Source organism: Danio rerio, chromosome 22, assembly GCF_052040795.2.
Source record: "Danio rerio strain M-AB ecotype USA chromosome 22, GRCz13ab, whole genome shotgun sequence".
NCBI classification, from domain to species: Eukaryota; Metazoa; Chordata; class Actinopteri; order Cypriniformes; family Danionidae; genus Danio; species Danio rerio.
The window spans coordinates 4,606,732-4,622,500 of NC_141042.1; the positions used below are offsets into that span (position 1 = coordinate 4,606,732).

At 33.8% G+C, this 15,769-nt stretch overlaps 1 protein-coding gene across 1 annotated transcript in view; it reads right to left on the reverse strand.

Moving 5' to 3' along the window:
- The window catches only part of kdm4b (lysine (K)-specific demethylase 4B), an 814,203-nt gene that overhangs the window by 645,723 nt on the left and 152,711 nt on the right, over positions 1 to 15,769 (reverse strand). The window lies entirely within an intron of this gene.

Genomic DNA, 15,769 nt, shown 5'->3' on the forward strand with positions numbered 1-15,769 from the left:
GTCTATTATAGTTCCTCAAAATAGCAACCCTCCCTAACACGCCTACTTTTTTACACCACAACGTCTATGGGCGCATAAGAGCGCAAATGCATTTGTTTTTTAAACGGCGTGCTGCAAAACCGCCTTGCGCCGGGTGTATGATAGGGCCCCTAGTCTGAACTCTGGCTACTTCATAACCGTGGGGGGTATTTCTATCCGTCTCTGAACACTGTCTCTTTAAAAGGTTAAAAACACTCAATGTTTAATGCACAGTATCACACATTATCTGCATTGTCAAACTCAGTCCATTATTTCTAACACTTGTTACATTCATCTAAATTTAACTAAATGCGGTTCCCTCTATATACAGTCAATCTCATTTATAGTTGCTTCACATATTGGTCGCCTCTTGGAAGTTATAGCTTTAAGTTCTACTTGTGAAAAAGTATTTGCATTAATTGTTTATCATTGACTGGAGCAGTTTTTGACATTTTCCGCTAGATATAATGTAATGCATGAATAATACAATTCCTTTCATATTATTATTCCCCAATTTTCAGCAGCTTTTTCATGGTGGTAAGGTTGTATTTTTTCACAGACTCAAAACAATGTGAAAGTGATTAGCCATTGTGGTTCCCCATTGAGCAACATTTGCTACTAAAATCACTAAATTGTAATGTTAATTTTCAATTGAAATCTATTGTGAATTATTCCAGAATTTCAGGTACATTTCCATTCACTTTTTCCTTAAACTGTGAGGATACACAGCAAATGTATAATTTAGAGTATCAAGTATTATCGTAAAACAACTCAAATGTGATGGAGAATGTTTGATTCTGTTGATGATTGTCATTAAGGTTATTGGTAAATGTTATAAAACAAATGCAGTTGACTGGTAATGCAGTTGAAGGGCAATGGAGATGAGGGCAACACAGTTGAGGGCAATGGAGATGAGGGCAACACAGTTGAGGGCAATGGAGATGAGGGCAACACAGTTGAGGGCAATGGAGACGAGGGCAACACAGTTGAGGGCAATGGAGATGAGGGCAACACAGTTGAGGGCAATGGAGATGAGGGCAACACAGTTGAGGGCAATGGAGATGAAGGCAACACAGTTGAGGGCAATGGAGATGAGGGCAACACAGTTGAGGGCAATGGAGATGAAGGCAACACAGTTGAGGGCAATGGAGATGAAGGCAACACAGTTGAGGGCAATGGAGATGAGGGCAACACAGTTGAGGGCAATGGAGATGAGGGCAACACAGTTGAGGGCAATGCTAAGGGCCACGGAGTAGACCGTAAATGAGTTGAGGGCAATGGAGTTGAGGACAACTGAGCCGAGAGCAAGGTAGTAATGTAATGTATTTTTTATTTAATGCCATGTCAGCAACCAAGGCTATCTTCATGGCAGGAATCTTTCAACAATAAATAAACAATTTAAAAAACAACAAACAAAATAAAACATAAATTAAATGAGATTTTTTGTGTTAATACATAGGGATGTAATGGTATTGTAAATACCGTCATACCGCAATATTATTTTTTTTCGATATTACCGTAGTCGCATGACTCTGTAAAACTATAAGTCTTCTAAGAAAATTTGCTCAGGCGAATGAATCGAACGGGAGGTAGCAAAAACTAAAATTCCCATCAGCCCAGGCTTGGCCATAATCCCTTGCGGTCTGTTGTCGCTACAGATCCAGTAATGCGGAAATGGAGTGTGCTGCTAGAAGCAGGGATGAAAAAAAAGCTGGAAAACCCTAAAGCGGGTGTTGTCGCCACGCGCGTACTGAATAGCGGTGTTGTCGCACGAGTTCTTATCAGCTGTGTTGTCGCACGCATACTGAATAGCGGTGTTGTCAGCACATTGTTCAGATTGATGCAGACATGAGATCTCTATCTCACTCATAGTTTGTCCTCTCAAGTGGGGGAAAGACAATGCACAACGTTACCCACTGCTGTCAACCTGGGCCAAGTCATATCTCTCTTGTCCCAGAAACCTCAGTCCCAAATGAGAGGGTTTTTTTTCTGTTGCAGGGGACATTGTAAATGCCCAGAGATACCAGCTTTTACCAGATTATATTTATATGATAATTTTCCTTTAAACCCATCTCTATCTAAGTGAGTGAGTGATTAAATGTTGAATGTGATGAGTTTTCAACAATACTAAATTGAAACTTAATTTTTTTACATGGTTTAATATTTTTTTGTTATTAAAATTGAAGTTCCTGTTTCAAAGCTTACAGATAGATGGCTAATTTGTATGTCATTGACACTTTTGGCACTTTTTTGGAGTATTTTCATAAGTTTTGTTTTTTCCTGTAAATGATTCAATAAATACCGTACCGTGACATTCATACCGAGGTATTACCGTACCGTGAAATTCTGATACCGTTACATCCCTATTAATACATGATAAAAAATCTAAAATCTTTTCTGGTTTCACTTTGTCAAAAATGTCCTTAAGAATTAATTTCATAAAAAGTCCTTCTGGTATCAGTAAAAGCAAGACAGTCCAGTAAAATGTGTTTTATAGTAAGAGTAGTTTTGCAGCACAAACACTGAGTTGGGTTTTCACCTTGGAGCAAAAAACCATGTGTTATTCTCGTATGCCCAATACGACATCTGGTAAAAACTACTTGATCAAATCGATTCTTAAAATGTCTTAAAATTCTGTGTGAAACTTCAGGTTGGATTTTGAGCAAGGTAGTAAACAGTAATGTAGTTGAGGGCCACAGAGTTGAGGACCACAGAGTTAAGGGTAATGGAAATGAGGGCTACAGAGATGAGGGGAACTGACCTAAGGGCAACTGTGCTGAAGGCAACAGAGTTGAGGGTAATAGAGTAGATTGCAATGGTGTAGACAACAATGAAATAGACGACAATGGAGTTGAGGGCAACTGTTATGTCCCTTTATGTATTAATTCTGCTCTTTTTATTTTTGGGAAGTGTTCTGTGTCTCTCTGCAGGAAGTAGCTGCTTGCTCCTTTGTTTGGTCCTGCCCCAGCTCCAATTGATGCCACACCCTGTCTAGTCAGCTGACTCCTGGCTGCCTATAAATTCTTCCTCTGTCGCTTCCTGTTTAGCTGTTTGAGCTCACTTGTGGTTGGTAGTGGTGTGTTTTTGGTTATAGAAAGAAAGTGTGTGTTTGTTTGTTAGATTTGTTGAATTGGAGTTTGTCTAAGTGTTTGAGAAAGATCTTTGAAAGTATTTAGTGCTTTAGTTCTTGCTTTGTTGATGTTGAAAATCTGATCTCTGCCTGTTAAATGACTACTCTGCTGTTTTTGGCCCCTTTTTGGATTTGTCTGTGATTGTAAATATTTGAACATAGTAAATAGGGAGCTTGACGCCATTTTCTTTTGTACCTTCTTTAATTGATTGTTTTTGTGGACAAGGGAGTGAGGTAAGTACGGAACCCCGGAAGGGACGTAGTGGAGGAGAAAAAAAATGGGTGGGTGAAAAAAAAATAATGGGTGAAAGAAAAAAAAATGGGTGGGAGGAAAATATATATTTCTAAGTTTTTTGCGTTCTCTCGCAAAGATGTTTTGCGTTATCTCGCAAAGATGTTTTGCGTTCCCTCGCAAAGATGTTTTGCGTTCCCTCGCAAAGATGTTATCTGGCAAAACTGTTTCTCCACAAACACTTCCTGTTCACTGCACTCACGTAAACCCTCCCGTTTTTGCCGAAATTCTCCCGTATTTTACCATTCTATCCCACTTTCTTTACATTACTGTGCGTATGCTACCTATGAACCAGTGAATGCATGTATAAGCGCTGACTGACAGACGCGCTTCATACAATAAACTGATCCCAGATCAGCGTCTGTACACGCCATTTACAGAGGAGCGGGTGTATGTTTAAACAGACAAATACACTGAATAATATGAAACATCTCCGTCCTGCATGTTTTATTTTAAACAGCTTATTTTCTCTTAAATGAGCACAAACAGTTTCTAAAGTAACAGACTGCTTTCATTATAGATCTGTGCATTCTTACAGAGACACCTCTGTTATCAAACTAAACAAAACATGAGATTCATTTGCTGCGCACTTGTTTGATAACAGAAGTGTCCCTTTAAATGGCGCGTACAGACGCTGATCTGGGATCAGTTTATTGTATGGAGCGCGTCTGTCAGTCAGCGCTTAAACATGCATTCACTGGTTCAGAGGTTGCAAAGTGAAAGGCGACAATCAGCGCACAGTAATGTAAAGAAAGTGGGGTAGAGACTAAGCAGAGTAAGAAAAAAAATTTATTATAATTATTCAGTTTCTGTACTTGAAGACTCCCCAGAAAACCATCACATAGAGCTATTCCAACTGTCTTGTGAAACTGTAGTCATATCGTGCAGCCCTACAGTAGTAGCAGTTCTGGTCTATTTTGAGTGTTTTAGCTGCTGTTCTCTGGTGTCCATCTGTGACAGCCGGTAAGTGGAGCTCATTTATCCAGCACGGCTTATGTTGTTAACCTTGCTAAAAACGTGAGTGCATCGTTCTGTATGTGCTCACTTTGGAGACGTCACTGGCCTGATGGGACGCATGTATTCAGAGTCTCTGGCACGTCTCTTTCTGAAAGTCCAGTCTGATCTCAGGAGAAAACGTAAGCATTTTACGTTTTGCCAGTTTAGTGGCTAATTCGTACGAGTTCAGTCGGACCAAATTGTACGATTTTAAAAAGGAGGCGTGGCACCTAACCCCACCCCTAAACCCAACCGTCATTGGGTGATGAGCAAATCGTACTAAATTGTACGAATTAGATTGTACGTATTCATACGAAATAGCCACTAAATGAAAAAGTTACGAATTGCCATGAGATTGTGTTGGACAGTCTGATGAAGGACGAGTCGACGTCACCGCAGGAACTCACAATGCAGACCTTTAAAGTCTGTGTGGATTCAAAATTGACAATGTTTATTTTGTCAGCGCACACTGACTACATTTACATGGACATCAGTGATCGAATTATTTGGCTATCTGAATAAGACTGCAATATGATTAAGGTGTTTACATGAGTTGCTTTGTGAATGTTCTTTTCATTTTACATGTTAGAGAAACAAATAACCATTTGAATAGAGTTTACCATGGTTTTACTTCTAATACCTTATTTTAACTGTGGTTACAATCCAAATATTATTTTAAAAATATATGAAAGAACTTGGTTTACCTTTTTTTCTTAATCTACCGTTATCAAAAAAATAATGGTAAACCTATATCATTTCAATTGAGTTTACCATGAGATTTAATCAACTTTTAACCAATGCTTACAAAGCAAAACTATGATTTATAATGGTTTTCATTACCATTATTTAATTTTATTTAATTAATTACAATGAAAATACCATGGTAAACTTCTACGAAAGACCATTTGAGTTGGGTTCACCATGGTTTTACTCCAAATACTTCATTTAAACTATCGTTATCAATCAAAGACTATGGTAAACTTCAATTACAGAGCCTTTTACTTGGGTTTACCATGAGTTACTACATTTAAGCAATGATTATCAAACAAAAACTATGGTAATCCATAAAACAGGTATTTGCGGGGTTTACAATGGTTTTACTCCATTATTTCTATTTTAAATGTACAATTAAAATACTAAGGTAACTTCAACTGGGATCACTATGGTTTTGGGTCATTATTTACATTGTTTTGACTCCAATTACTTCATTTTAACTGAGGTTACAATGCAAATATCATAGTAAACTTCAAAAAAAGACCATTTGAACTTGGTTTACAATGATTTTATGCTTCACTTAAACTAAAATTAGCATCAAAAAGCTATGGTAAACTTCTATTACACAACATTTTACTTAGGTTTAGCATGAGATATTACATTTAAAGAACAATAACCAAGTTAAATCAATAGTAAACGTCCATAAAAAAGACAATTTGGACAGTATTTACAATATTTTAACCTCAAATTCTTAATATAAATTGTGTTTACAATGCAAATATCATGGTAAACTTCTACAAAGGACCGTTTGAATTGGGTTTACCGTGGTTTTACTAAAAAATACTTTGTTTAAACTACAGTCATCAACCAAAAACTATGGTAAACATCAATTACAGTACATTTTACTAGGGTTTACCATAGGTTACTACATTTAGCAATGATTACCAAACCAAAACTATGGTAATGCATCAAACAAGTCTTCAAATTTTACCTAATTTAAACTGGTTAGTCATGTAACAAATGTCCATAAAGCACCATTTTCCTCAGTTTACCATGGAAACACACAGTAATAACACACAAACTACTAAATAACCTTCAAAACAAAAAGTAGAAAATAAACTGCATTCCTTCTTATAGCCTGACATGAGCATCTGAACGCATCTCGGCACTCTGATCTTCATCCTCTTCTTTTACCAGCATTTCTTCCCTGCGTTTCTATGGCAACGGTTCGAGCATCTCGAGACGATGGAGAGACACGAGAAGAGAAATAGAGAGACACTCGGATAACAACCATTGAGACCGAAAAGAAGCTGAAGCACTTGCAACAAACCCTATAACTATCTTTTTGCTGAGTTTTATTTGTGCTTCCCTTTACAAAATGCTTTAGAGGACAATTTCAGTACAATGCTAAAGTGAACGGCAATGTCTTTCCAATTCTTTTCCATTTTAGATGAACTGATGTGGTTTAATCACTGTCCAAATGCTTCATTTAACTACAATGAGCATGCAAAATGCTATGGTGAATCGTCAAACAACACAACTTGACATGGATTTATGATGATTATACTACAAATACCACTGTTAAACATTGGTTTCCACTGGGTAGACGTTCATTTAAGACTGTTTAAATAGAGCTTACCACAGTTTTACCACAAAATCTTCATTTAAAAACATGACTACTATACTAAAACTATTTGTAAACTCAAACAAAAAAAGATATGGTATAAAATGGGATCTTATTTTAACTGGGTTTACCGTGCCAAATAAAAAGACAATTAAACTGTAGAGTTTGGATTTGTATCCATTAGGGATGTAACGGTATTGTAAATACCGTCATACCGCAATATTAATTTTTTTCGATATTACCGTAGTCGCATGACTCGGTAAAACTATAGGTCTTCTGAGAAAATTTGCTCAGGCGAATGAAGCGAACGGGAGGTACCGGAAAACTACAATTCCCATCAGCCCAGGCTTGGCCATAATCCCTTGCGGTCTATTGTTGCTACAGATCCAGTAATGCGGAAATGGAGTGTGCTGCTAGAAGCGGGGATCAAAAAGAGCTGGAAAACTCTAAAGCGGGTGTTGTCGCCGCGCGCGTCCTGAATAGTGGTGTTTTCGCCCGAGTTCTTATCAGCTGTGTTGTCGCGCGCGTACTGTAAAAGCGGGGACGGAGGGTATGTCGCGTCGCCGGGGCACTTTTGATCATTTTGGAAGGGAACATTCTATCAAAGACTAAAAAGGACATGTGCACTGCACAGGTTGAGCACTGTGTGTGCACGTGCCTGCAATTTGGGGAATACGACTAATAATCAGTCATGGGGACTGCAGAAACACAGCACACTGTTCAGATTGATGCAGACATGAGATCTCTATCTCACTCATGGTTTGTGCTCTCAAGTGGGGGAAAGACAATGCACAACATTACCCACTGCTAACAACCTGGGCCAAGTCATATCTCTCTTGTCCCAGAAACCTCAGTCCCAAATGAGAGGGTTTTTTTTCTGTTGCAGGGGACATTGTAAATACCCAGAGATACCAGCTTTTACCAGATTATATTTATATGATAATTTTCCTTTAAACCCATCTCTATCTAAGTGAATGAGTGATTAAATGTTGAATGTGATTTTTCAACACTACTAAATTTAAGCTTTATTTTTTTACATGGTTTAATATTTTTTTGTTATTAAAATTGAAGTTCCTGTTTCAAAGCTTACAGATAGATGGCTAATTTGTATGTCATTGACACTTTTGGCACTTTTTTGGAGTATTTTCATAAGTTTTGTTTTTTCCTTTAAATGATTCAATAAATACCGTACCGTGACATTCATACCGAGGTATTACCGTACCGTGAAATTCTGATACCGTTACATCCCTAGTATCCATACTAACAATTTCAACATTGTACAATAGAAATCAATCCATAAAATGCACCGAATACGTGAAAATATAACTGTACAGCAATTTTACCACACACATTTTTTACTAAAGATTTTGTGTAAAATTCTACAGATATGTAGAAAAAAAAATAGAAACACGGTGAAACATACTACAGTAATCGTTAGAAAATGTTCAAAAGAAATAAACATTAAATCTAATATTGTACCTCCAACATTTTGATTAAATTAATCATAAACATCAACATGATGAAGAAAACAAAAGGCCAACATTTGCCAGATTGCCTAATTTAATGCAAATATCATGTTAAACATCTATAAAAACCCATTTGAACTGAGTTGACCATGCTTTTACTCCAAATACAGAATTTAAATATCGTTATCATCCAAAATCTATGGTAAACTTCCATTACAGACCATTTTACCAGGGTTTACCATGAGTTACTACATTTAAGCAATGATTATTAAACAAAAACTATGGTAATGCATCAAACAAGTCTTTAAACACGGTTTACAATGGTTGTACTACAATATATCTATTTTGACTGTGTAAAAAAAATACAACATTTTTATGAAAGACCATTTGAATTGGGTTTACCATGTTTTTTTTTTAAATATAGTTATCAAAAAACAAACTAAACTTCCTGGCACACCCTTTTACTTGTGTTTACCATGAGTTACCACATTTAAACAACTACCACCAAGCAAAATGATGGTGAACTTCAATAAAACTTCAATAAATACTCTGTTAACTGCAGTAATCCATTTTTTACCGGGTTTTACTCAAAATGTCAATTTTAACTGTGGTTACAATGCAAATACTATGGTAACTTTCCTGAAACACACTTTCAACTGGGTTTACCAGTTTGTCAAATATTCATTTACTAGCTATCAACTAGCTATCCAAAAAACTATGATAGTCTGTTTCCATTACACACCATTTTAAATGGGTTTACTATGAGTTACTACATTTAGGCAGTGCTTACCAAGCACAAACTATAGTAAACATTCATAACAATTATTACAAAAGGGTTTATAATGGTTTTATTCCCAATATTCAATTTTAACTTTGTTAACAATGCAAATACCCTGGTAAACTTCCATAAAATACCATTTGAACTGGCTTTACAATGGTTGTATTCAAAATACTCAGTTATCAACAATACGGTTATCATCCAATATGCTAAACGTCTATTACAGATCATTTATAAGCATTTACCATGAGTTACTACATTTAAACAATAATTACCCAGCAAAATGATGGTAAACTTAGCCCTAACACTTAATGCTAACTGGGGTTACAATGCAAATACCATGGTACACTTCCACAAAATGTCACAAATGGGTTTACCATGGTTTTATTCAAAATATTCTATTTAAACTACAATTATCTACCAAAAAGCTATAATAATGTTCTATCATACACCATTTTATTAGCATTTACCATGAGTTTCTACATTTAAATAACAATTACCAAGCAAAATGATGGCAAACTTCACTAAAACAACAATTTAAACAGGATTTACAATGTTTTTTTTTTTTTTTTTTTTTTTACCTCAAATACTTAGTTAGCTATTGTTACAATGCAAATACCATGGTTATAGTCCATTAAATGACATTTGAACTGGGTTTACCATAGTTTTATTCAAAATATTCCATTCAAACTACAATTATTATCTAAAAGCTGTGGTAAACATTTATTAGTCACCATTTTATTAACATTTACTATGAGTTACTACATTTAAACAACAATTACCAAGCAAAATGATGGTGAACTTTAAAATAACTATTTAGACAAGATTTACAATGTTTTTACATTAACGTTAGCTGTGATTACAATGCAAATATCATGGTACACTTCCACAAAATGTCACTTAAACTGGGTTTAATCATAGTTTTATTCAAAATACTCCATTTAAACTACAATTATCATCTAAAAGCTATGGTAAAGTTCTATTATACACCATTTTTTTTAGCATTTACCACGAATTACTTCATTTTAAAAAAAAAACAACGCCCAAGCAAAATGATGTTGAACTTCAATAAAATAACTATTTGGACAAGATTTACAATGTTTTGTTTTGTTTTTTTTACCTCAAGTACTTAATTTTAACTGTGGTAATCCATTTTTACCCAAAATATGTCAATTTTAACTGTTGTTACAGTGCAAATACTATGGTAACTTCTATAAAATACCAGTTGAACTGGGTTTATGCTAAAATTACTCCATTTAAACTACGAGTATCATCCAAAAGCTGTGGTAAACTTTTATTAGACACCATTTTATTAACATTTACCATGAGTAACTACATTTAAACAACAATTACCAAGCAAAATGATGGTAAACGTCTCTAAAACAACAATATACACAGTATTTACAATGTTTTTACCTTAACATTAACTGTGATTACAATGCAAATACCATGGTACACTTCCACAAAACCAACTTGAACTGGGTTTAATCATAGTTTTATTCAAAATACTCCATTTAAACTACAATTATCATCCAAAAGCTATGGTAAAGTTTTGTTAGACACCTTTTCATTAGCGTTTACCATGAGTTACAACATTTAAACAACAATTACCAAGCAAAATGATGGTAAACTTCAATAAAAAAACTATTTAAACAAGATTTACAATGTTTTTACATTAACATTAACTGTGATTACAATGCAAATACCATGGTACACTTCCACAAAATGTCACTTAAACTGGGTTTAATCATAGTTTTATTCAAAATACTAAACTACAATTATCATCCAAAAGCTATGGTAAAGTTTTGTTAGACACATTTTCATTAGCATTTACCATGAGTTACAACATTTAAACAACAATTACCAAGCAAAATGATGGTAAACTTCAATAAAATAACTATTTAAACAAGATTTGCAATATTTTTACATTAACATTAACTTTGATTACAAAACAAATACCATGGTACACTTCCACAAAATGTCACTTAAACTGGGTCTAATCATAGTTTTATTCAAAATATTCTATTTAAATACGATTATCATCCAAAAGCTATGGTAAACTTTCATTACAAACCATTTTATTAGCATTTACCATGAGTAACTACACTTAAATAACAATTACCAAGCAAAATGATCAAAACTTCACAAAAAACAAAACAATTTAAACAGGATTTACAATGTTTGTTTTATTTTTATTTTTTTTACCTCAAATACTTAGTTAGCTGTTGTTACAATGCAAATACCATGGTTATTGTCCATTAAATGACATTTGAACTGGGTTTACCATAGTTTTATTCAAAATTTTCCATTCAAACTACAATTATTATCTAAAAGCTGTGGTAAACATTTGTTAATCACCATTTTATTAACATTTACTATGAGTTACTACATTTAAACAACAATTACCAAGCAAAATGATGGTGAACTTTAAAATAACTATTTAGACAAGATTTACAATGTTTTTACATTAACATTAGCTGTGATTACAATGCAAATATCATGGTACACTTCCACAAAATGTCACTTAAACTGGGTTTAATCATAGTTTTATTCAAAATACTCCATTTAAACTACAATTATCATCTAAAAGCTATGGTAAAGTTCTATTATACACCATTTTTTTAGCATTTACCACGAATTACTTCATTTAAAAAAAAACAACGCCCAAGCAAAATGATGTTGAACTTCAATAAAATAACTATTTGGACAAGATTTACAATGTTTTTTTTTTTGTTTGTTTGTTTGTTTTTACCTCAAGTACTTAATTTTAACTGTGGTAATCCATTTTTACCCAAAATATGTCCATTTTAACTGATGTTACAGTGCAAATAATATGGTAACTTCCATGAAATACCAGTTGAACTGGGTTTATACTAAAATTACTCCATTTAAACTACGATTATCATCCAAAAGCTGTGGTAAACTTTTATTAGACACCATTTTATTAGCATTTACCATGAGTTACTACACTTAAATAACAATTACCAAGCAAAATGATCAAAACTTCACAAAAAATAACTATTTGGACAAGATTTAAAATGTTTTTACCTCAAACACTTAACGTTAACTGTGGTTACAATGTAATACAACGATTCCCCCAATTCATACTCCTGTTCGTACTGAAAAGTGGAAAAAAATCTTGATTCACCCAAAAACAAAATATCCGAATGCATTAATAATTGTCAAAAAACATTTCTCATTTGTCCAATTCTACAAAAATAACAATGAGAACCAATAACCAAGGCAGCTTTAGACGGCAGGCCATAAAGTCCCAGTGTTATCAGAGGGAACGGAATCCGCTCATACAGGCGGGAATCAGCATATCCCAGCATGCTGTTTGTTTAATGGCTTCCTTTGCTGTGCTAATCAAGCGTTCGGCCTGCTGGATTTGCAGAAACCACTGCATCTTATTTCCAGCGCTTAAGCGGAGACTCGCACAATCTGCTGGTGAAGCGACAAGGACATCGAGAGCAAATTCAGCCAGTTCAGCAAATATGAGCCAGCGTTCGTGCTCTGGATGAGCAACGCTGCCCTTCTGAACTGCTCTCAGATCAGTTTACTGGAGCTAAACACGGCTACACGTTACCATGAAGACACGCTTCTCAATGAATAACAGAATAAACTCGGTTCTGCATCAATTTTTACAAACATTTTTCATTTTTACTAGCTTTTACTAACAAAAAAACACAATTATAATGTGTATACCATGTAAATACCATAGTAAATTACTAAAACAGCACACTAAAGTTCCACTTCTCAGTGAATAACAGAATAACATTGTTTTTTACATGGATTTTTCCAAATAAAGTATATAATTTTTACTTGCTTTTACTTACAAAAACACATTTAAATGTGTATACCATGCAAATACCATAGTAAATTACTAAAAGCAGCACACTAAAGAGCCACTTCTCAATGAATGATAAAATAACCTCATTTCTACATAGATTTTTCCATAAAAGTATATCATTTTTATCTGCTTTAACTTACAAAACACACATTTAAATGTGTCCAACATGCAAATACCATAGTAAATGACTAAAAACAGCATACTTGGGTTCGTTTCTAAATGATAACAGAATAACCTAATTTCCTTTCTACAACAATATTTCCAAAAAACTAATAATACAAAAAAAAATAAGAAATAAAAATAAACACCATAGTAAATTGCTAAAAGCCTCACGCCCCATTTACAAGGGGCATCAGCGTCAACGCTTCCCATTAACTTTGAATGGGTGACGTCAGGCGTTGCCGAACTGCATTGTGGATCCATCGGCGCCGCTTCAGAGGTGTTGCTCGCTGCAGAAGTTGGGCCTAGCTCAACTTTTCAAGCGCCGAACGAGCGTCAGCCAATCAGATAGCTGTATGCAAATACACCAGCTAGACAGTGGCCTATTGCTGACTGAATTTCATTGGCTGACGCTGCTATGACGTTCGCTTCAGCCCGACTTTAGACACGCCTTCAGTCAAGCGTTGACTCAGAGGCCCCGTGTGAATGGGGCGTCACACTAGACACTTCTCAGCGAATAACATATTACATTGTTTCTATATTGATTTTTCAATAAAGATTTTTTACTTATTACAAAAAACTATTTGTGTCTACGAGGCAAATACCATAGTAAATTGCTAAAAAAAACAGCACATTAAAGCTCAAACTTTTAATGAATAACAGAAAAACCTAATTTATACATAGACTTTTACCAAAAACAAAAAAGTTAAAAATGTGCCTGTTTTTCTTACAAAAATACATTTAAATGGGTCTAACATGCAAATACCATTGTAAACTACTAAAAAATAAAGATCCACATCTCAAAGAACAACATAATAATATTGTTTCAACATCAAAATTTTCAAATAACAAATGGACCTGTTTTTATTGACAAATAGCACATTCAATGTGTGCACCATGCATGCATAGTAAATGAGGGCCCACTTTATATTAAGTGTCCTTAAGTACTATGTACTTACATTAAAAAAATAAATACAATGAACTTACTGTGTTTATAATGTATTTGACAACACTTGTGGTGCTTTTGAGTTGGGATAGGGGTTGGGTTATGGACAGGTTTGGTGGTGTGGGTAGGTTTAAGGGTGGGTTAAGGTGTAGGGAATGGTCAACAGTGTATTTACAAATGTAATTACAGAAGTTAATTACAGATGTAATTGCATACATGTATTTAATCAAGCATAAGTACATAGTAAATACATGTATTTACACAATAAGAACATTGTAACAAACTATTAATTCCTGTGTAAGTACATATTAGTTAAGGCCACTTAATATAAAGTGGGACCATAAATGACTAAGAGCACATTAAAAGATACACTTCAATGAATAACCTTATTTATACATAAATGTTCCCAAAAATTATAACTTTAACCTGCTTTTACAAAAAAAAACACATTTAAATGTGTTCACCATGCTAAATACCATAGTAAATTACGAAAAGCAGCAGACTAAAGGTCCACTTCTCAATGAATAACCTAATTTCTACATCAATTTTTCCAAATAAAACAAATTGACCTGTTTTACTTACAAACAAACACATTTAAATGTGTTTACCATGCAAATACCATAGTAAATCATTAAAAGCAGCAGACTACAGATTCACTTTTTAATGAATAACTGAATAACCTCATTTCTACTTCGATTTTTCCCACCAAAAAGGTGCAAAAAAAAAAAAATCATAATTTTTTTCTTACAAAAAACAATTAGAATGTGTCTACCATGCAAATAGCATATTAAATTGCTTAAAACAGCTCACTAAAAATCTACTTCACAAAGAGAGAACAACCTTGTTTCTACATAGATTTTTCCAAAAATACATTTTACTAACAAAACAAACATTTAAATGTGTCTAGCATGCAAATACCATAGTAAAAGCAGCACACTAAAGATTCACTTCTCAATAAATAACAGAATAACCTCGTTTCTACATTGACTTTTCCAAAAAAATTATCATTTTTAGCTGCTTTTAATTACAAAAAACACAATTTAAATGTGTCAACCATGCAAATGGCATCGTAAATTACTAAAAACAGCACACCAAAGATACATTTCTAAATGGATAACAGAATAACCTGATATCTACATCATTTTTTTTCGATAATTTATCATTTTTAATTACTTTTACTTACAAAAACCACAATTTTAATGTGTTTATCGTGCAAATATCAAAAATCATTAAAAGCAGCAGACTAAAGATCCACTTCACAATAAATAACAGAATAATCTCATTTCTACATTGATTTTTTCCAAATAAAAATGTCATTTTTACTTGCTTTTCATTACAAAAAACACATTTAAATGTGTATACCATGAAAATACTATAGTAAAATATTAATAGCAGCACACTAAAAATTCACTTTTCAATGAATAACAGGATAATCATGTTTCTACGTTGATTTTTTTCAAATAAAATAACAAATTGACTTGTTTTTCTTACAAAAAGACACACTTAAAAGGTGTATACCATGCAAATACCATAGTTAATTACTAAAAACAGCACACTAAAGATCCAATTCACAATAAATAACAGAATAATCTCATTTCTACATCGATTTTTCCCAAAAATATAATTTTTACTTGCTTTTAATTACAAAAAACACACTTAAATGTGTCCACCATGCAAATACCATAGTAAATTACTAAAAGCAGCACACTAAAGATCCACTTTTTAATGAATGACCTAATTTCTACATCAGTTTTTTTTTTCAAATAAAATAACAAAATGACCTGCTTTTACTTACA